At 44.7% G+C, this 22,299-nt stretch overlaps 1 long non-coding RNA gene and 1 pseudogene across 1 annotated transcript; both read right to left on the bottom strand.

The window, feature by feature from the left end:
• Positions 1-5,326: 5,326 nt before the first annotated feature.
• LOC119284357 lies at positions 5,327-12,669 on the bottom strand (annotated as a pseudogene).
• Positions 12,670-19,514: 6,845 nt separating this feature from the next.
• On the bottom strand, positions 19,515-21,351 carry LOC119289971. Its single transcript, XR_005141668.1, has 3 exons — positions 21,281-21,351; positions 21,007-21,182; positions 19,515-19,941 (listed from the first exon to the last, which is right to left on the bottom strand). It is a non-coding gene; the product is annotated as an uncharacterized LOC119289971 (long non-coding RNA).
• Between the last annotated feature and the right edge of the window lie 948 nt (positions 21,352-22,299).

The following is a 22,299-nucleotide window of genomic DNA, read 5'->3' as shown; positions in this document are numbered from 1 at the left end:
TAGATTTAATTATTATGTATTCAAAACAAACAATAGAAGTGATCGAAATCATGTCCATGCGAAAATGTCAACTAATTACTTTGGCTAACATAGGGAAAATATCTATAAGCCCTCCACTAAACTCAAAGTGTATTTTTTTTCTCAAATACAAACTCAAAGTGTACTGGCGCTGTTGTTTGATTGATCCATGCTGGGAATCCAAATGCCACTGTCAGGACTAATTATGTGCTGCCGCTGGAGATGTAGAACAGCCCTGCTGGTTCTCGGCTGCTCCCTATTGATAATCTGATCATGAGCCAACAAGCCTTGATTTCGCACATATATATATGGGTTCTAACTTACTGCCAACTGAATACTCTTTTGGATTCGGTTGGACATAACATGATTGGATCAAACAAAGTACTTGCAAGAAATTGATGATTGACTTTAAACTAATGACACACAGGAGCCTTTTTTGGTACATCTAAAACTAAATATTAGATGAGTTGGTTTATATACTTGAAGGCTGTGGTTTTTACTCAACCATGTTTGTTGTACACTTTCAGCAAGATGCAGAACTCCAAACCGGAACAAAAGAAAGCAGACAATAACGAAGAATACACATCACAGCCCACCAAACTGAACCTTTCAACATAATTTTATTCAAGGATGCACTGGATGATGATTTTTCCTCCGATTTTTCCAGCTCCTTCATGGCCAAGAACACCACAATATGAAATCACAGCCCGGCAGCAGCAGCACGACAATTTGAGGCTTTGCTATATGGCAGCGGTAGTGGAGGAAGTCAAGCACAGGCGTGTGGAGCAGTTGGACCTCGAAGAGTAGTGGCAGCTACATGGACGAGGAGAGCTATTGAAGGTATGTGTAGGATAAACAAATTGAGAAACCTATGGATGATTACCTTACATTGTGTGTTCCTCCATTAATTGTCGAAAGAACAAATTCTCCTCCTACCAGAGATAATAATTTGTAATCAAATATATACCTTTGCAAAAGAAAGGACATCGGAGATGAGCCTCCATGTCGAGATCAGAACCACAGATGTGGAGACGCATACTGAAAAACACGTGGAACAGGCGAGATGGTGGCGAGCTGGTCTACCTAGCCTTGCAATAATGCGACCATCAAGAATACCATGATCCAGACTACTGCAGCCAATTGTTTGTAGGAAAACGTAGCCTCCAAGATCAAAACATCACGCTTAAGGGGAGGCTGCAGAGCAGCATGAGGGCATGGCCAATGCTCCACCGTGGAGTGATGCCCCAGGCCCCCAGCTATCCAGGTAGGTTCGGATGGTCCAGCATGCTGCTTGCAGGCCAAAGCGGCATCCAGCAGAAGAACCGGATTCCTCGGCTGAGAAAGGTAAGAAAGCAAGGGAAAAAGCAAGCCAGTGAGATGTGCTGCTCATGATCTTCCCATTCTGGGCAACAGAGCAGTGAAAACGCTGATGAGAGAGATGGAAAAAGTGCTCACCAATGATGGCAGCTTGGGGTCACGGGTTGGGCACAGGCTAGATGAAACCATTGTCCTCGCCGGTTCGTGCACATGTGGAGCATGGGGCAGCACCTAGGTGCTGCCTCCATTGTACATGCCCTGAGAGATAGATGAAGACATGACGTGGGACTCCTCTTTTTTTTATGACAGGACTCTATTTTTTTTAGTTGGACTCCTTCGAACTCCTCTATTTTTCTAGTTGGACGTGGGACTCCTTTTTTTCCTTTGCTGTATCCTGGACATTGTAACATGTACGTACTCAGCCTGGACTTCTCTTTCCTCTTGTAAAAAAAACAAAAAATGTTTTTTTTCTATTATAACATATATGGACTCTTTGCTTATATCGTTTAATCTGGTTCGCATAATTATGATCTAATGGCTACTTTAAAGTACTTTCGAGGATTAACATGGAGACTCGTATGGTGCTTCCAATTAGTAAATATAAGGTAGTCCACATTGTAGGCAAGAGAACTTCTGGATGAAGTGAAGTCGAAGAGACGGTCATCTTTTAACTCGCGGAGTCAATTAGAGCTTTGTGGCATGTGTCGTATGAAAAGTTTAGTCTTCAAGACCAATGTTGCACACACAGATTGTAATTATGAGTGGCTCATAAGGCCTTGCACAATGCTATGTGCTTAGGGAGATGCTTAGAAAAATAAACTAGGTTTTTCTAAAGCACCCGTGACTATTTCTATAGAAGAGGCGCCTAATTAAGTGCCCATCCAGTATAAATAAGCACCGGTGCTTAAGGAAAATCTGCTTTATTTCTCTAAGCACCTACACTAAGCATCTTGAATTGTATAAGGCCTAAGAAATTTCATGGGGTAAGGCCAGAAAAATAATATCTTTACAACGAAGCCTCATGTGTGTAACTGTTGTCTGCATCAAAAATTGTAGTTTGCCCCCTCTCCCTCACAGGAAACAGAGAAGGAGAGAACATTTTTTACGCTAGAAAAGGAGAGAGCTTTTTTTTTTGAGGGTATAGAAAAGGAGAGAGCTTCACCCCAGTTTTGGGGAAATGGAAAAAAGTAGAACAAATAATGAGCCAGCCCAGCCGGCTCACCCTAGTTCTGTCCACCGCCGAAGCGCCGCCCCACCCGCACAGCCTTCCCCCGGCATGCGGTCTGGCTAGGTCGCAGCACGCACAGCGGCAACATGGGGGCGGATGGGAGAGGCGAGGCCTTCCTATTACTGGTCGACCACCTAATCCCTTCATGCTGTAGAGAATGTCAGAAATTTCAACCTGCAGGTACATCGAATCACCGCGTTAGCACCTCTTATGCAATCAACTTACCATCCCCGAATTTGATGTGGCAACATTTGACAAGGGAGACTAATTTACGAGGGGCCTCGGGTGCAAGTCACTAGCCGCCGGGGGCTCCCCTCCTTCCCACCCTCCCTCCGCCGCCGCCGAAGGACACCACCGGCCTATAGCCCGGGGGCTGACTTCCCACTCTCCTGCGCCATGGGGGCGGTGCACAGCCCCGCGGCGTGGGTGGCACGGCTGATCTGGCATTGGTGGCGCGGCGGGCCTGCCTTCCGGCGGCGGCGCGGCGGCTGCCTCGGCCTAGGGAGGCGATGGCGGCGGGTGCGGCGGCCGGCCCTGCTTCGGGCAGCGGCCTTAGCGGCGGTCAGCGGCGGCGGCCGGGTCTGCGGCGACAGACCATCTGACCTCGGATCGGCGGTGGCGGCATGGAGGTCCTGGTGGTTGGGTCGTCACCATGCGTGTTGTGCCCTCCGGACAGATCTGATCTGGCCGGTGCGGCCTGCTCGATGTGCGGCGGCTCGTCACCATGCGTGTTGTGCCCTCCGGACAGATCTGATCTGGCCGGTGCGGCCTGCTAGATGTGCGGCGGCTCAGATCGGCGGCGACCCGTGCACACGATGCTTGATGGAGGTTCTTCGAGCGGATCCGGGTGAAAACCTCGTGCTCGGCTTGATGCCAAGACCGGCGTTGGCGACACCCTTTTGAGTCATGACCTTCTTGAAGGCATCGCCGTGGAGAAACTCCAGACCTCTATCCGCTACCTCCGGGGGAAACCCTAGATCAGTAGATCGGATGACGGCGGCGCGTTGGTGTCGTTTCCTCCTTGGGGGCGTCATTCTTGGAGGCGTACACGGGATCGAGGGACCAGTGGGCGGCTTTATTGGTGGAGCGGTGCTTCATCCTACACATTGATGACGGCGGATCTCAGCGGCGTGGTGCAGTGGAGACTCGGCTCCTGATGCATGGTGATGGACTCGCGCAGGAGGAGGCAGTTGTCTGGCGTCATGGTGGCGTCGATGGCAGAGGGACCTGACAAGGTAGAAGCCTCAATATCTGGTCTGAAGACGGACCTGTGGAAGATGGCGGCGACGACACATGTGAGTGCGTCAGACCAGTTTTTGCCCCAGACCAGGTATGTGGCTCGGCTGGGGCTTCTGGCTTTTGATGATAGGCTTAGGTGAGTGGTCCGGGTATTTGGCCCAGGTAGCACCCCTTCATCATATGGATAGGAGTAGTGGCATATGTTGCCAAGATGGCGGATTCAGGCATATTGTTGTAATACTTTGTAAGGTACTCGAGAATAATCAATAAACTGGCCGTATGCATCTCCCAGATGCAGAGGCAGGGGGTCATCCTCCTTTTTTTTAAGAAGGTGCAAGTCACTATGAATAAGCCATTTCTCCAGTCATCACAAAGGAAGCTAATACAAATTTAAATATGGCCCAACCAATTTTTTTTCGTCGCTTCAGATTAACTAGTGGTGTCATTTAATCAGTTTCGGTATTTATGCAGGAGAACAGAGCGCACTGTGCTTAGCAGATTTGGGCAGAGATGGCACCCACCTTCTAAATGGACCAATCTGCAGTTTCAGACGGTTGCATCAGAATCAGATCGTATGTGTGCCTCTGCCTCAGCCATGCTCTTGAAACCTTGTCTGAATTCCAATTCTAGCAAGCCTCAACTCATTAGCAAATTGGCATTGGCAATCCACCGCGAACCACAATTGGATGTACTTCACATCTAATAACTGTTAGTAGGAAATGTTCAGAACACCCAACATATGTACAATCAAAAGCTTAACACTAAGCAGTTACAGCAAGTAGTAGAGATGAAGCAAGCAACAATATTACCTTTTGGGGAAAAGGCAGATCCCTGGGCTCACAGTCAACGGATCCTAGCAAACTGCAAAAGAGTCTGTGGAATCCATGAGACTGAAGATAAAGATGGTTGGACCATATTAGAACAAGGAGACTTGGAGCACACACACCTCAGATATAGTCAGGCTCAGAGTCATTGTGTAACGTAAACGCGTATACATAGGAGGGGGCCTCAATGCTCTATGCTTTCGGGAGGTAGTTGGGGGCACATGGTGCCATGACAACCTCCCGGACTTGTTCGGGGAGGTCCTCCGGCTCCCCGGGACTAGGCGCGCCCCTATTTGGGTCGCGCTAGGTACCCTTGCCTGGTCCCTTTGGTGTACCCGCAATAAATTAGTCGTTGAACGTGTGATTCCGTCCCGTGTGACTGATGTGATCTACAAAATGTGTGGCTTCTTACAGCTTTGGAGACCGCTGAGTAAGCGGAGCGATCGAGTCGTCATCGACAACATCATGACGGGTCTTCGTGCCTCGGCGGCGTCTTTTGCTCCTCCCCCACCACCTCCCCCGCCTCCTCCTGAGCCAGATTAGCGTCTCCTAGTACTCTTTTTTGGGGCTTGTCTTGCTGTGCCCCCAGCATGATTCTATGTCTTATTATACTTGTACTTGATGTTGGATGCTTGATGTTGGATGCTTGGTGGTATGCTTTATAATATAAAGCGGGGGGAAACCCTTTTTCGTTAATGCTCTATGCTTCCAGACTCAGACTTGAGTGAACACAAGAGGGTAGGAGCCTCCTTAGAAACTTCTTTGTGCTGGGATCTGATTCTGGTGCTTTAGTTGTTCCAATGAATTTCTGTGGGATAGAGGAGACCAAGTGGAAATACTCCCCACCTTCTCTGAATCGTCTTTCCAACTCCGGGCAGTATTCTATTCTTAAAGATTCGAGGGCTGGCAACCGCTCCAGCAGACCATGCGAGAATTCCTCTACAGCTGGACAGTTAAAAATCTCCAAAATCCTAAGAAAAGTGAGGCCACACATCCCATCAGGCAGCTCTTTTAGGCCAGCGCAGCTATACACGTTTAGATACATCAGATTGGCAAGATATCCAAGGTTCGAAATGAACAAACTCTTCAGGGACAGCAGAAGGGTCTCCGCCTCAGATGATGAAGTGTTCACCTCCAGGTTATCAAAAACTTTCGATAAACAGACTGCAAAGGCGATCCATGCATTGGAGCTCCTCTGTTGGCCAGTGGACAAGATTGCTGCATCTCTCAAACGTCAGCCTCTCCACGAACGAAAAGCATTTCCAAGCCAGAAGGCGTGATCTGGACAATCCGGAGCTTGTGACCAAGCTGCTAGGGCCTTCCAAAGTCAAATGCATAAGGTTTTTAGCAGGTCTTTGAATTTGCCATTTCTGGACATCTGGAGGCAACAGAGGCAACATGGCTATGTCTTTCAGATACCCAAGAGTTAAATCGAGGAGATATGGCCAAGAGCCGAAACGGATGCACGTAAAAGCTAAATCGGCTGCAGTATTGTGAACTCCAGCTATTCCCAAAACGCTTACCATGGGGGTCATTGGGATACTTTCAAGCATGGGGCAATTTTCGATCCTTAGCTCTTGAAGCACCGGGAACCTTACGTAGCTATTATGAGGCTCTCCCACACTAGTTTCTGCCCATATCTGCAGTCTTGGTAACTCAATTAACTTCAACTTCTTCAACCTTGGGAAAAACTGCATAGGGTCAATGCATCCTCCAGCTTCCACATCAAGGTTATTACATAGTGTGGTCATGTTATTCATCTTCTGTAAGGACAAAATCTCCAGAGAGACCGAGAACCATACGACAGATATACTCTTGCATCTTGGGCAGTCGGACATTTGGAGTTCTTTCGAACAGTTAAACATCTCAGGCTCTCCCACACTATTTTCTGCCCATATCTCTAGGCTTGGTAACCCAATCAACTTCATCCTCTTCAACCTAGGGAAGATTTCCAGAGGGGTAATGCGTCCTCCACCTTCCGCATCAAGGTTGTTACATAATGTGGTCAGGTTATCCATCTTTTGTAAGGACAAAGTCTCTAGAGAGACCGAGAACCATACTGCAGGTATACTCTTGCATCTTGGGCAGTCGGAAATTTGAAGTTCTCTCAAGCAGTTAAACATCTGAGGCTTCTCATCCATTGTGATATTTCTAGGCCACCATATCCGCGTATCTCCAAATTATGGAGATCACTATGAGGTTCTAAACAATGAAGCACTTCTTTCACATTACAGGCCATATCTCTAGGCCCATCATCTATTTCTTGGTCCCAAGAGAACAACAACTCACTTAAATTTTGCTTCTGATTGAGCTTGGCTTCTTTTGCATTTTCCCCACTCTTTATCTTGCTCAAATTCAATAGTTCCAACCTATTGCTAAGGTTTTGCAAGTCTTTCAACTGCTCTATTCCAAGGCCTTCTCCAGTATCTGCTAAGAATATAGGCAATTTTTTGAGTAATTTAATCCATGAGTAAATGGCTAGCATGACATTGACAGAACTAACAACATACTGGTACTGATCTAAACAAGCACGTACTACGCAAATAGTAGACAAATCTACACATGATGCTAGTACTGCTAATACAGAAATTATCAGGAGATGGGTAACCGCGGTATACCCTCCAGTAGGCCATGCAGAAGCCGCCGCCGCGGTGGCAGCAGCAGAAGCGTCCTCGGCGGCCTTCTTGTCGGCCTCGGTCTTCTCGGCGGCGGCGCGTTTGGCGTCGCTGGACATGGTGATGACGGAGACGACGCGGACGTAGAGGAAGTAGTGGGTCGGAGGTGAGCAGTCGTGTAGTCGCTTCCCAAAAACCTATCCGTCTCTCTCCCGTACAGGAACCAGAGAGACGGAGTTTCGGAGACCTGCTCTCCCGTCGACCGTGTACGCTGGGGCGTGGCGTGGCGTGGCCGCTAGGGTTAGGGGACACCGCACACACGAGGCGAGGCGAGGCGAGGCGTGGCGAGGCGGGCGGCGGAGGAGGAGCGCGCGAGGGCCTCTTCTCTTCTCAAGCTCCAATAGCATGTAGAAGAGCCACCCTTATAAACCACTCCAACTTTCCTTCCACTAGCATGGTGGGACTAACTTCCCACCACCTTGTCATGCCACCTACATGGGCCCTTAGAGATCAAATCTAAAATTGTCATATGGGCTCTAGGATCATCTCACATTTCAACAGTATCCACAACAAATGTTGTTAATATGTGAAAGTTGTTCAGTACACCAAAGTTTGGAGACATACATTCAAGGCGATCACAGACAGAAAGATAAAGATGGATGAGCTTTCCGAATTTTGCCATGTTTTCTGGTAACTGCCACAACATTTGGCAATCTACGAGCCTAAGTGTTTGCAAGTTATACAACACACATATTGAATCTGGCAACCTAACGACATTAGATCCCGAGAGGTAAAGATATCGTAAGTGTTTTGCATTTGTGCCCTTGCAACTGACAATTGAAGAAGGGGAGCAGTGCAATGCTCTAAGTGATGTTGATACTTGTAGCAACTCTTTAATATCCTTGCGTGATCTGCCATCCATGCGTGATGATGAAGCAGCTAACGAAGTACGGAGGTATGTTCTGCCTTTGCATAACCCATTGATCCGTTCCAATTCAGCCTTCGACATTTCCATATGACAAACATCTTTTCACAATGCTTTTTGCTGAGTCAGCTCTTCCATACTTGCACATTCATCTATGACATCTTTTGCTAGATCATGCACTAAGTCATGCATTTTACATAGCACTGTCTCATATTTTGTGTTGCTATCATTGACAGGAGATTTGGCTGCCACTTTCTTATCTTGGAGGAAAGACCTCCAAATTAGCTCATCAAAAATGAATTCTCCTTTCTGTGTTAAATCCATTATCCCCCCTTGTTGAATAAAGTCATTTGCCATCCATAGTTGCACTGGCGGGCAAAAGCGTGCCGTGGCCCGCCCTGTCTAGAGGCAAAAAAGAAAGCTACGTATGCCCAGTCCAGTCCGTCCGTGAGGCGTCATCAACCTGAATACGCTCAATGCACACGGCAGAAGACTTTTCCTCTGGTTAGCTTGTGTGTACGCATGTCAGACTTGCTGCTCGAAGCCGGAATACCCAGCCAACTGCAGCTCAATCCACGAGTAGACTAGACCAGCACGCTTCACATCCAGCAAAACATCTATTCCCGATTCAGCCACAGCAGCACGCTCCAGATTCTGCCACATCAGGGCGCAGCTGCATCGTCACACATACTATTCCTTTCTTTCTCCTAATTCTAGTTCACGGGACCATCTCAAAAATTCCGAACACCAAAATTCCACAGACCCCTTTCAAAAGAAAAAAGTCCTATATGCTACAATTACTGAAGTTCAATTTCCTAGCATGAATTATTAAATTGTTTACAAACTTCTACAGATTATAGTTTACCAACTAAATATTGGCCCTGGGTAAGCCAGTTAGCAAACAATTGGTTCTGTTTTCAAAAGAAAATGACGGTTTAGAGTTTTGATGGTTTTTAAAATAACTGGCACCGACTAATACCTAGCTATTACTAACTTCGTTAGATAATTCCATACGGAGAGACTTGTAGTATTGAAGAAGTATGGTTCAAATTTAATTTTTTTCTATGTTCTCCTTTAGACCGGCCCGCCCAACTTTTTCTTTGTAGCTCCGCCACTGCATAGTTGGATCAACATATCCTTCTCCATAGGACAATCCTTGGGAAAAACTGCACAGAATGCAAAACATTGCTTCAATTCAGGTGACAGGTGTTTGTAGCTTAACTTCAATATGGGCATGACCTCATATTTTCCTCCATCATTATCCTTGATGTTACTTTCTTCGATGGTTTTCCATTCCTGTGCTTGTTGGTTTGAACTCAGAAATCCATCCATTGTCTTCAGGGCAAGAGGCAACCCCCACATTTTTTGACAATACGCCTTCTGATGGTGACCAACCCTGGTTCTTCCTCTATGCCATTGCTAAATGCTTTGTTTGAAAACAATTCCCATGAATCTTCTTCACTTAGAAATACTAGCTCATGGGGCTTATACACTACAGGAAACGGATAATTTGCCATCTGTGGATCACAAACAACAAAGACCTAAATCCAGACGGCAAAGATTTTGCCGTCAGGAAGCAGACGGCAAATTCAGACGGCAAAGATAAGTCGGCAAAGAATACTTTGCCGTCAACTTTTCATCGGGAAGACGGCAAAGACTTTGCCATCAGCCAACTATAGATTTTCCGTCTACCACAAAAATAACAGATGGCAAAACAGTGTTCTTTGCCGTCAGTCAAAACTTGTTCTTTGCTGTCATCTAGACTAAAGTATAGACGGCAAAGACTGTTTTGCATTTTTCTAAATGACGTCAGAGCAGAGCATCTCGCCGGACACATGAACATCAAATCAAAGAGAGCAGGTTTAGCGCACATAGATTTTGGATTCGACACGGCCGTGTTGCTACCTTTCATTCATTGTAGGTGGAGTACAGAGAAGTTACACAACTGTCCTAAAAATTTACACAAAGGACCCTAGAAAGTAAAAAAAGCAATCAAGTCCTTCCCCACTGCAAGAACAGGGACTTGACCGCCAGCCGTCCTTCTGGCCGGGGATGCACTGCCGCCGCCTTGCCCTGCTCGCCTCGCCCGCGCCCTGCTAGCGCCGACCGCCCGCGTGTCGCTTGCCGCGGCCTCCCGCGCCGGCTGCCCTGCCCGCACCGGCCCGCAGCAGTTGTGCCCTACTTGCCCGACCCTGGTCTCCGAACCGCCACCAGTCCATGCTTGTCGCGTAGCTGCACGACCCTGCTCGCACGCGCCCTGCTAGCACCACCCACCCGAGTGTCGCTCGCAGTGGCCTCCCGCGCTGGCTGCCCTGCTAGCGCTGCCCGCCCGCGCATCGCTCGCAGCCCGCCGCGGCAGTGCCCTGCTCGTGCCGCCCGCCTCTGTGGTTCCTGGAGAAAGAAAGAGGGAGGATTCAGAGACGAGCCAAGCAGAGGAAGGGGAGGCCGGAGGCCTGCCGGCGGTGGCAGAGGATTCGCTGGCTAGAGGACCAAGGCTGGTGGCGACGGTGGAGGCAGGGGCACTGTACCTCCTTGTCCAAGGCGGCACCCGGTGGCGCGGGCGGAGGCAAGCTCCGGCAGGCGGACGCGGGCGGAGGCGGTGGCGCCCCGTGGCGCGGGCGGATGCGGGGGCCTGTACCTCCTTGTCCTCCTAGCTGTCGACGTCGTTGGAGAGCACCGCTCCCGGTTGGCCTCGGCCAGCGCGGCACTGAGGAGCGCCCTCATTTCCGGCGAGGGGATGCGGCGGGGTCCGGTGAGGGGACGCGACGCCGGGGTCAGGTGAGGGGACGTGGCGCCGGGGTCCGGCGAGGGGACGCAATGTCGGTGTCCGGCGAGGCAGAGGCGAGTGGTGGTGCGGTGGGGATCGAGAGAAGGGAGGCAGGACCGCAGGAGATGGGATCATGGGTGGGTGGGGAATTTTGTGGGTAGGGCGTGGGTGGGGTCTCGGGAGTGTGGCCTGCTTGGTTGGTGGGACGTTGGTGGGGTCGCGCGTGTGTGGTGCGGCACTGCCACATCATCGATCCATGTGATCGATCCGTGTGGTGTGTTTCTTCTTTGCCATCTGTCTTTTATTTTTATAGACGGCAAAGAGTATACTTTACCGTCTAAAATAAAAAATACACTCGGCAAAGACTATTTGTCGTCTGTAATAAAAAACGCAGACGGCAAAATATATCTTTGCCGCAGTCATTCTTTGCCGTCAGCAGCTGGTTGGTGGGACGTTGGTGGGGTCGGCGTGTGCGGTGCAGCACTGCCACATCATCAATCCATGTGATCGATCCGTGTGGTGTGTTTCTTCTTTGCCGTCTGTCTTTTATTTTTACAGACGGCAAAGAGTATACTCTTTGCCGTCTGTAAAAAGAAAAGACAGACGGCAAAGACTATTTGTCATCTGTAATAAAAAACGCAGACGGCAAAATATATCTTTGCCGCAGTCATTCTTTGCCGTCAGCAGCTGACGGCAAATGTGCTCTTTGCCGTCTATCCCGACGAAAAGCTGACGGCAAAGATGCCTGCTGACGGCAAACTAGCTGTTTCCCGTAGTGTTAATGGTACACACTATAGTGGCTTGCTTCGACATGTGACCACTACAACACTTCCTGGTGCACCAATGGAAGAAAATAGTGGCTTCAATTCATCCTTCCATATTCTCTTATCTTCATTCCATACATCATCGAGAACAAGTAAAAACCTTTTCTAGCCAATGAGTTCATCAAATTTCTTCTGTAATAGTTCGATGTTGCTAAGGTATGGCGGAACTTCCATTTGTGCCAATTCAATTATGGATTTCACAAGAGCAATAACACCAAAATTGTGTGACACGCAGTGCCACATCTTCAACTGGAAATGTTCGTGGACTTCTTGGTCATTGTACATCATCTTTGCAAGTGTTGTCTTGCCAAGACCTCCCATACCAAAGATGGGCAGCACCTGCACCTTCCTATGATCTTTCTGGTCTAGCAGCAACTTCACCAACCCCTCCCTCTCGTCATCTCTTCCAAAGATCTTGGCAGACTTGTCCAGTTTTGAGTGAGTCTGCCGCCAAGAATGTTGTCGCTCCTCTCTATGGATAGAATTTTCCAGGCCAAACTTGCTCATCTCCTCTACCAACTAATTGATCTTCTATAGGACACTCTTGAGTTTCTTGCTCATCTCAAAACGGAAGAGCAATGAGCTGCGGCTTCTGATGTAGCCAAGTGCCTTGCGGGTACTGAACCTGCCAATCTTAGATTGGCGGCGCAGCGTCTCGTACTGGATGTCATCGAGCACGTTGTCGGCCTCGTAGGCGACGGACTGGAGCTCCTTCATCCAGCTCTTGACATAGTGGTTTGTCTCTCTCCTCTCCTCAGCATTGACCAGCTTGCACTCGACTGCCAGCAGCTGGCGCTCCAACGTTCGGCGGTCGTCGTTGAGGCCACACATACGGGTCACCGCCTCGATGAGTGCATCTGCAGCCTTGCTAGCCACGGTGCGCACTAGAGGGAGAATCAGCGGTTCTGCCATGTTCTTGCAGTCTGGAGGAACAAGAAACTGCTGCATATATGAAAGAAAACAAAAGAGGTTAAGCACTGACAGAACACGAACAACCTTAAATTCCTCCTTTTATTTTAGTTTATTTCTTAGTTCCACACTAGTTTAGCCTGTATAGCTCTTGTTCATCCCTAATGTACATACTTTTTGATGCATATAAATAAAAATTCCGGTGGACCATTGCCGTGGACAACTAAAAAAGCAGAACGTGTCTAAAAAAACAAAAAACAGAACAACCGAACAAGAGTGGAACATAATAAGGACTAGTACAATGCCCGTGCGTTGCCACAGGCCTTTTAATTTATGTTCTGATTGTATATATACATGTATTGTTGTATATAACTCGATGATTTTTTGGTCCCTTCCAACAACATCGCGGCAACATTCTTGTCGAATGGATTCCTTTTGTACATCAACATAATACATCTTTATCTCTTTCATACCCTGCAAAAAATAGACCTATATAAAATTAAGAAGGGGAGACACCTTTTGTATTATCATGTGCAACAGTATATAAAAAAGAATAATTATTTGTATGCATCTCTTTCAATTGGGTAACACTCGATAAGTTTTCAGTCCGTCTGTCATAAAGCTTTATCAATGGACATTTTCAAAGCATCATTGGAAACCATCAGTTCTTATCTCTATTCTCCAAAAGTGAGTATATAAACACATACTAAAATAAAATAAAACTAAGATAAACCCATATGTAATACTTCCTCCATTCCAATGTAAATCTTTTTAGATATTTGAATATTGACTACTACATACGGATGAATATAGAAGTATTTTAAAGTGTAGATTCACTCATTTTTGCTCCATATGTAGTCTATAATATTAAAATCTCTTACAAGACTTATATTTATGAACAGAGGGAGTATATATTCATTGGTCGGGTGCTTGCTTCGAGCATATGACGGTTTTTACTCGAAGTGAGGCATCATGCTTGTAGACTCACCTATAAATCACTTGTGGGTAATTATTCTCTAGAAATGACTTTCTAGGGTATGTGATATTTTTCACTATATAAAAAAGTATGTGACATTTCTCTAACGGCAAGCAATCAATTCTCCCTAACAAAAAGCAACAACCCCTCCTTTTCTTCTTATCTTAAAAAAAGTAGGATGACTGTCATTGGCACAACGCTCACACTCATACCTCATTACCCCATTATGCTCTCCTCGCCACATCATTGTCGTTGTCATGTCTCCCCTCCACCACTACTAGGGAAAAGCCTAGCAGTAGCGCTGGTTTTTGGTCTGTCAGTAGCGCGGGCAAGCGCGCTACTGATAAGGTGCTACAGCTAAAGCTTAGCAGTAGCGCCTTCTGGCAAGCGCTACTGCTATATCTACTTAGTAGTAGCGCTTACCCAAACAATCGCTACTGCTAATTACTAGTAGCGCTTCCATGAACAATCGCTACTACTATTATTCCTAGTTCCATTTTTTTAATTTTAGGTCGTATTCATACACCAGTATACAATCTTTCATACAGTAGCAATTTAGTTTTAACATCATAATGAGTTATTAAATCACTAGGTGAAAGAACTTTGGATTCGTTTCAAGTGCATGGATCCAAAGTGACCAATGGTCACTTTGGATCCATCCATTTGAAACTAATCCATGGTTCTGTCACCCAATGACATAATAACTTATCATCATCATCATAATATCATTAACAACTTATCATCATAATATATCATTGTCATATAACTCCTCATAATCATCATTTTCGTCCATGATGAGACATCATATAACAACTTCGTCACTAGTTATAATAACAACTCCTCCTCATCATCATCATAGTACTCATAATCACTACTCCTACTAAGCATCACCATCAAGTCTAAGACATTGTAGTCATATATAATCAACACTAACTAATTGTTCTTAATACTTAGGACCTACTCCTCTCTCCTAGCTAAAATACCATAAAACAGATAAACCGGTCCTTCACCATAATGGAGAATGGACATAAACCTATCTCCAACTTGTGGCTTGCGCACATTCATTTGGTCTCCAATTATTTGCGTGTGCACATTCATGACTTTGCTCCATTCTTTGATTTTGAGCCTTCCATCATTTGAAGAAATCGAGTATGCAGTATGGTAAGCCTCCGAAGGAGTTGGTCGTAAACTAACCATATGCATATCACCTTTGGTACATAGCATGTCAGGCACAACCTGCTTCCGGAGTCTCTGTTCAAAAATGAAATAGTAACATATATAGTTAGCAATGTAGTTTACTTAAGAGTAATGTGTGCAATGAAGTTACCATCATTAACAAAATCTTACCAAGTTTTTGGCAATGAAGTTACCATCAAGCAATTTATGGACTAGTGACACATATCTAGTATAATTTGGGCTGATAGAGCGACTGGTTTTGAAGGCCTCAACATCTTCTATGAATGAGACAAGATAACCTTTGTCCTCACAATTAAGCTTGGAGTCATAGCTGTAGTATGTGTTGTCTACTACCTTTCGAGTATTTCTTGAAGATAAGAAGTAAGCTGACAATTATAAATAAATAAGTTTAGTATGGACGAACACCAAATATTTTTAAATTAACAACTTAAATTACTAAACTTAACAAATTAGTTTGACAAACTCACATCTAGGTAAAACTGGAGGCATATCCACATCCACCCAGATGTCGATATTATTATCATCATCATAATCTTCGGGACGAATATCAAATCTTATTCGCATTCCCTCCTCAAATCCATATGCCTTACAGAGAGCTTCCCAATTAGAGCAATCGAAATGGGAGCGATCGACCGCATTGTAGAACTTAACCAGAAACTCATAATCATGTTTAGTTCTTAAGTGAGCCCTCCTCGTCTCCACATTCTCATAGTCATCTAAACCAAAACCAAGCTTCTCCAATACATATGGTCTAGCATGGCACGGGATGTACTAGTCGAATTGAAAAAAAATCCATAAATTACACGTTGAACAAAAGAAGCACAAGTGATGATATTTATTATGATGAAATGCTTGTCGTTGCATACCGTACAAACATTGAAGGTCTCTTCTAGCTTCACGGTGAAAAACCTATCATTTTGCAGGTGAGGAAACCTGTCGCACAAACCACGGTCATCGTAGCAATACCTGCATTCCGGGATCCCATCGTCGTCAGACATCTCCTGTGTTCAAAATTCAAAGATTATAACTCGACGGAAAAACCCAAAAAATACGACATGACCTTTGCTAAAAAAGGACATATCGAGCGCCAAAATTTGCCGGAAAGGAAATTAATCAACACTCCGTAAAAACATAGGCCACTCATCGATGGTCATTGCCTTTCAATGGTTCAAAATATGAAAAAAAAACATTTGAAAATATCTTATATGTAATCCTAACACTAAATAAGCTAGTTTTATTAACTACTTACTAAATAAACTAGTTTTATTAACTACTTACTAAATAAACTGGTTATATTAAGCACTTACTATAAATAACTAGTTCTATTATGCACTTACCAAATAAACTAGTTCTATTCAGTACATAATATAAATAAACTAGTTTATTAATCACTTACTAAATAAACTATTTTCTATTAAACACTTGCTAAATTTTCTTACTTCTATTTTATTCAAAACACCTACACTTGCTAAAAAAGTACGATTTGCAAGAACAGAGACAAGGGAGGGAGGGAGGAGAGAGGAGGGGGAGAGGACGGCCGGAGGAGGAGGTGGGAGGGGCGGTGGGAGGAGGGCTGCCGGCGGAGGAGGGAGGAGGGGGCGGCCGCAGGCGGAGGGAGGAGGGTGCGGTGGGAGGAGGAGGGAGGAGGGCGCGGTGGGAGGAGGAGGGACGGAAGGAGGGAGTACCTCGGTGGCGGACGGACGACGACGGCGGCGACGAACGACGGCGGTTATCGAGCGGGCGAGAGTGAGTGAGAGAGAGGGGTCGGCCGCGCGCGTGGGGATAAGGTAGGGTTAGTAGTAGCGCATGTCAAAAGACGCGCTACAGCTAACAAGAACAGCAGTAGCGATGCGCGAGTATGCACGCTACTGCTAAGTTGTCTGTCAAATGCAAAAATACATTGGCCATCAATGATCTTTTTGTGTATAATCGGAATTATCAATATGAGTCCTCTCCGGTAGGAACCGGAGAAGACTCATATTGCGGCCACAAATTCTACACATAGAGTTCAGTGAAGACCAACTGGTTGTGATAGTTTGAGGAGTAACATATTTAAGGTGGTAAACACCCTGTTCGCGGGGCAAGGTGGGACTAAACTATTGGGTTGAACTTAGCAATAGCGAGTTTTAAAGATGTGCGCTGCTGCTAACATCTCTAGCAGTAGCGTAGTTCGTTATAAGGCGCTACTGCTATAACTAGCTGGACGGCGAGGTCGTGGCAATTAGAGCAGTAGCACTGTTTTGCTGGAACGCGCTACTGCTAATTTTCTTTCAGCAGCGCGTTTTCCTAGAACGCGCTGCTGCTAATTAGCAGTAGCGTTTGTTTTTAAACCACACTGTTGGTAAGATTCTGTGTATAAGGTTTTCCCTAGTAGTGCACGGTATCTCACTGCCGCATCCCCCTTGCACCACATCATTCAGATCGCAACTTTCTCTCACTACTCTCTCCTTCCCTGCATGGCGCCGTCCGCCCCTCCTCTCCTCCACACTGAATCGGATGATTCCCAGTTCTAAGAAATGCACACTGTCGTAGCTGAGGGAGACCACCACAATGTGGTTTTGCTGCCATGATATATGAAATGATTTATATATTGTGCGATATTTTGTCTCTTTTTTTGAAATAATTATAGTCGAGGTACGTGCCTGTGAGTTACCACGGGGCCAAATTTTATTGGGACAAATATGGAAGAAAATCAGATAACCAAAAGAAGACTATGTTTTGGTTATGAAGCATACACAGGGTCATCCACGAGGTGCCTTGCACCGCCTCGCTCTCAATGGAAATTGTTGATCGGCTCGAACCAGGCAACCGCTGGTCAGCATATCGTGGAGCTAGTGTGGGTTAACCCCCTCGCTGTGATAAAAAGGTACGGACTACTCCCGTGCACACTTCCTTATTGACATTCTCCTTTTACACACTCCGCTGCATCAAGCGCTGGCGGCAAATAGTGACAATGGTGGCAGTGGAGCAAGTGCGGAACTCTTGACTTATCTAACACACAATGAGATTGTCGTGATCGGATTCGATCAGCCTTGACGCCTAGGATTAGCAGGCTGTCATGGACTTCCTCACCGAGGACCATCTTATGCACACCAACCTAATCAATGTTGCCTGTGTTGATGTTGTTGTGTAATCTACCATTTAACCATTTGATATACCGGGTTCAATGTGACAAAGAATACTAACATTAGTCCGAGCTCAAACTCTTTAAGCAACACAAGACCCAGTTCATCCACAGATTTTGGATAGCTATACAAAATATTTAAGTTCACATTAAAATTATGAGGTGTATCTCATGTGAGTGGATCCTCTAAACAGCTACTTCCATCCCTTTGGAAAATGACCAATCTTGTACAGAAGAAGTGGAGGAGGTTCAAACTATCGCATCTTCTCACTACCTATTGACTTAAGTTGCAGAACAGCAGAACACACATACTCAACATAGATGGCCCCATAAATGAGTGCAAAAATGGTATAACTGTGCACAGATTCATTTGTTTGTTGCTTAATCTGACAAGAAAGTGGAGAATACAGTAAGCAGAAAAAACTAACATATATGGTAACTAAAAGGAGACCTATCTTTGTGCCCTGCATTATGAGAAAAACCATATCAGAAAACAAACATGCATGAGTATCTGATGTTGCAGAAAAGAATGCAAATGGAAGTGAGCCCAGCTGAGTTCCTAGCCACCTAGTCGAACCTTTGGATGCCTGCATCGGTTGAGTGTAATCTGCTCACTCACCTGGAGGGGATCAATCGGAATGGCAGCTACCTGGAACGGAGCATGGAAAGTCAGAAACACCATGGGCCAACACAGTCGATGCCATAGTCGCCGGCGCCTCACTCCCACAGCCATGGTCACGGTAACGGTCGCCAGCGGCAGCATCGATGTCTTCCTCTCATTGCAATCCTAATAAGCCTTTCCCAGCACTCGTCTCAGGTAAAACGCTTCGTCAGTGCATTAAATTAAAGCTACCTAAGTCAGAGAACATTGACTCTACAAACCATTTTGTTTGAACATTATAAAATATGAAAATTAATTGAATTATAAAAATAAAGGCAAAAAAACCTATTTGGAGGAAGGCTTGGATTTATTTCATAACTGAGATACTATAAAACTAAACAAAAACATAAAACTACTACTTCTAATTCAAATATTGTACTAAACAGTATTGTGACAGTTGTGTACATTTATTTTTAGAGAACAAACTTAAATAGACGAGACATACATTTGCAAGTGTTTCTTACTGCTATCAACAACATTGAACCATCCTTCAATCCTAATAATGATAGTCTCATTCATTGATGGCTTTGTAACCTTGAAGCAAACTAACGAATTTCAAATTTAGTTATGCAACTAATAGCAAGCAAGACTTACCAATCAATTGTTGCTCTCCAACTATTTCTCCTAAGAAACGAGTCCTCACTGAAGGTCAAGTATTAAGATATGTACAGCTGAAACCAAGTAGACAGCATGATAGTCCAGCCATTAAACCTTCATTCCTGAGATGAAAAAGGGCAATGAAGATGGTGTCATATGTTGTCTTGTAAACAATCTTGCTTCAACATCAAGATGCCACTATTTCGTACTGTCAACCAAAAAAAGATGACGATGTTTGCACTGCCACTTACTCACAAATTAGTCAACCTCGTGAACTATAAAAGCAATGCAATATAAGTGCTCGTGACTCAATTATAAGAACCAAAAGGTAGCCATCATCACTTGGTCTATATTCCTAGCTGCATTCAAGCGGTACAATCAGCAATTCGGCAAACTAATTCGAAACACCTTTGAGGAAATTTGCTTACATGACAATGTACCTAGGGGAAAATCCATCTAATCTTTAATCACTGAGGTGCTCAAAGAGAACATTCAACTTCAGGAAATTAGCATATCTCTCCAATATTTTTTAGGGACAAAAATATGAGCAATGCCTGTGGACTGACAAGGACGGAGACAAGCATGTGATTGCATAGCGGCATAGTAGCGCGGTTGTCATGCAGGGGTAAGTAGGGAGTATGGCGCAATGGCATCATCCACGGCTAGGACCGTGACCATGAGGCAGACGAGGATGGGAGTGGCGCCAGGACGAAGTAGAACCTATAAGCCAATCTTATGGTTAGGTCAGCAATGACATGCCATGATAGATCAAATGTTCAAACTGGAACCTATAAGAAGTCTTAGTTGAGCCTTATATCAAAGTCAAACCTGTAACCGAACTTAGTCCAGTATCCTAAGTGTATAAGTTGATGATGGAAAAGGAACACATTTTGTCCAAACAGTACATTGCTCATGTCTTGCCTGAATTTTTTCATGGTCGTGACAATAAATGATCAGGATTATTATTGTTCAATATGGCTTCTTAACACACATACACATGCATATGTGACAACGAAGAGCCCAGTGGAAAAATTTCGATCTCAGAAACTACTTAACTCGATTCATTTCACACAATTCAGAAAATATTCTGATCCAAATATTCCAATCCCAATGAACTCATTAGTGAGAAAAAATCAATTATCATTAACACACATAATTTGCAACATCTCGTAATAAATTGATACCCCATATGCATGAAGCCTCGACCTCACATTGGTATCCCATATGCATGAAGCCTCGAACAAGATAGTTCGACACTAGTTCCCTAAATTCACGCGTATGGTCAAATCACTAAACACAAGAACAACCAAGCCTCGATTGGTATCCCATACCCATGCAGCTTGCAACGATTCAAGGAAAATTTGTCGAGAAGGAGTTGCGTTGCTTGCTTGCTTGACGATGCCAGCTACTTGCGATTGCGCTCCACGGAACTGAATCGTTGAGCCAAATTGTGGCACAACTTTATCTCCACACGGTAAAACACGCAAAGGATACTTAAAGGAGTTAACACATGGGAACGGAGTGATACAAAAATTCTTTTTTCCTCTTAGCATTTTCAAGAACAAGCGTATGAAAATATTTTCGTGAGGTCTAATCGAATATCTGAATTGGATTGTTTAGTCCATACATGTAACTACTAAGCCTAGTTCAGTGTAAGAATTTTGTAGTGTCTAGTCTAGTCCATACATGTAACTAACCTAGTTCAGGGTAAGATTTTTCTGTCAAGAAGAATCAAGCAGCTAGTGAAAACAAGACAAAGATTGGACGAGTTTGTACAGAAAATACCTTGTTAATTTTCTCCGAGTACAGTGCTCAGTTGTAAATCCTTTAGCAGTATGCAGAATTGCAGACCATACAAATATTTACTGACTGCAGCAGATCTTGAATAAATCATGCCACAATTCTGCTCGTAAAAACGTATGGCAACTCTCTTTACCCTGCATCCGTTGCCTATAAGGTACCTACAACATAGAAGTGGAGTTGTTTAACAAAAAGGTGCCTATAATCGAGAAGTGGAGTTTAAAAGAACAACATGGAAATAGCAGTAGTAGTGAGCCACCACTTCAGGCCATTTTGTAGCATAGTCTTGACCAAGCCTGGCATAAACGAACTGAGAATAGTGAAACCGTGGCCAAGTCTGGAAAAGAACTGTAGAATCATTACCAAGTGTGTAAATGAACACCATGGCCAAGTCTGGAAAAGAACTGTAGAATCATTACCAAGTGTGTAAAACTGTAAATGAACACTAGATGAGCAAGAATCAGACATGAGCAGCCACATCATGAAATGAATTCGGAATAGCTTACCACTGGATCAATGAACATATTTTATTTAAGTTGAACAATTTTTTCTCTCAAGTAACTTGCACTGCAGCAGAACCCTTTCAGCACCAAACATGCTACTACCATTATTTTGTAGTGTAAAACTTCCAAGTCCTTCTAAATTTTGTTTGTAATATCCTTGTTAATAAAACTAACACTCGGCCAAAGACAGCAGGCCTAACCTGTAAATGTACTTAACAATGAAGACAAGACAATGATTCATCATCAGTTTAATTACTTGTAGAAAGCCAGTTCATCTTGATTCCTGAACTTCTTACCTACAAAAACGTTGATAGATTTTTTCCAGTTAACAATATTCTAATGGTTGGCTACAAGAACACCAATATACATTGAAAGCTAACAATAGGACAATATACATTGGAAGTTAATCTGCATAATATCCTTGATAATCTAAGAAGGAATCATATTTGGCTCGCTGTTCTCGATGGTTATCACATAGAACTTGATAATGCCAAAAGGAATAAGCAGCAATTACAAAATTGGTGTCTGCGTCCTCAAGGCGATTCCAGAAAACTGAAGAGATTCTTACTGAATTAGCTTCTGATCATAGAAAACAAGTTCCCATGTATGGGCAACAAATTTATGCAATACTAATGGCTCCAAACCATATATATGCGCTCTGTATGAAGGTTTTACAACTTGATAATGGAAAACAATGTCACCTAGATGCAATGTAGCAATTTCCAAAATTGCTTATGAGTGTTATATAAAGATGGCGCTAATTAGTTGGGCATGG

Source organism: Triticum dicoccoides, chromosome 4A, assembly GCF_002162155.2.
Source record: "Triticum dicoccoides isolate Atlit2015 ecotype Zavitan chromosome 4A, WEW_v2.0, whole genome shotgun sequence".
NCBI classification, from domain to species: Eukaryota; Viridiplantae; Streptophyta; class Magnoliopsida; order Poales; family Poaceae; genus Triticum; species Triticum dicoccoides.
Note: the sequence above shows the minus strand (reverse complement) of the source record. Positions and strands in the feature narration are given on the sequence as shown.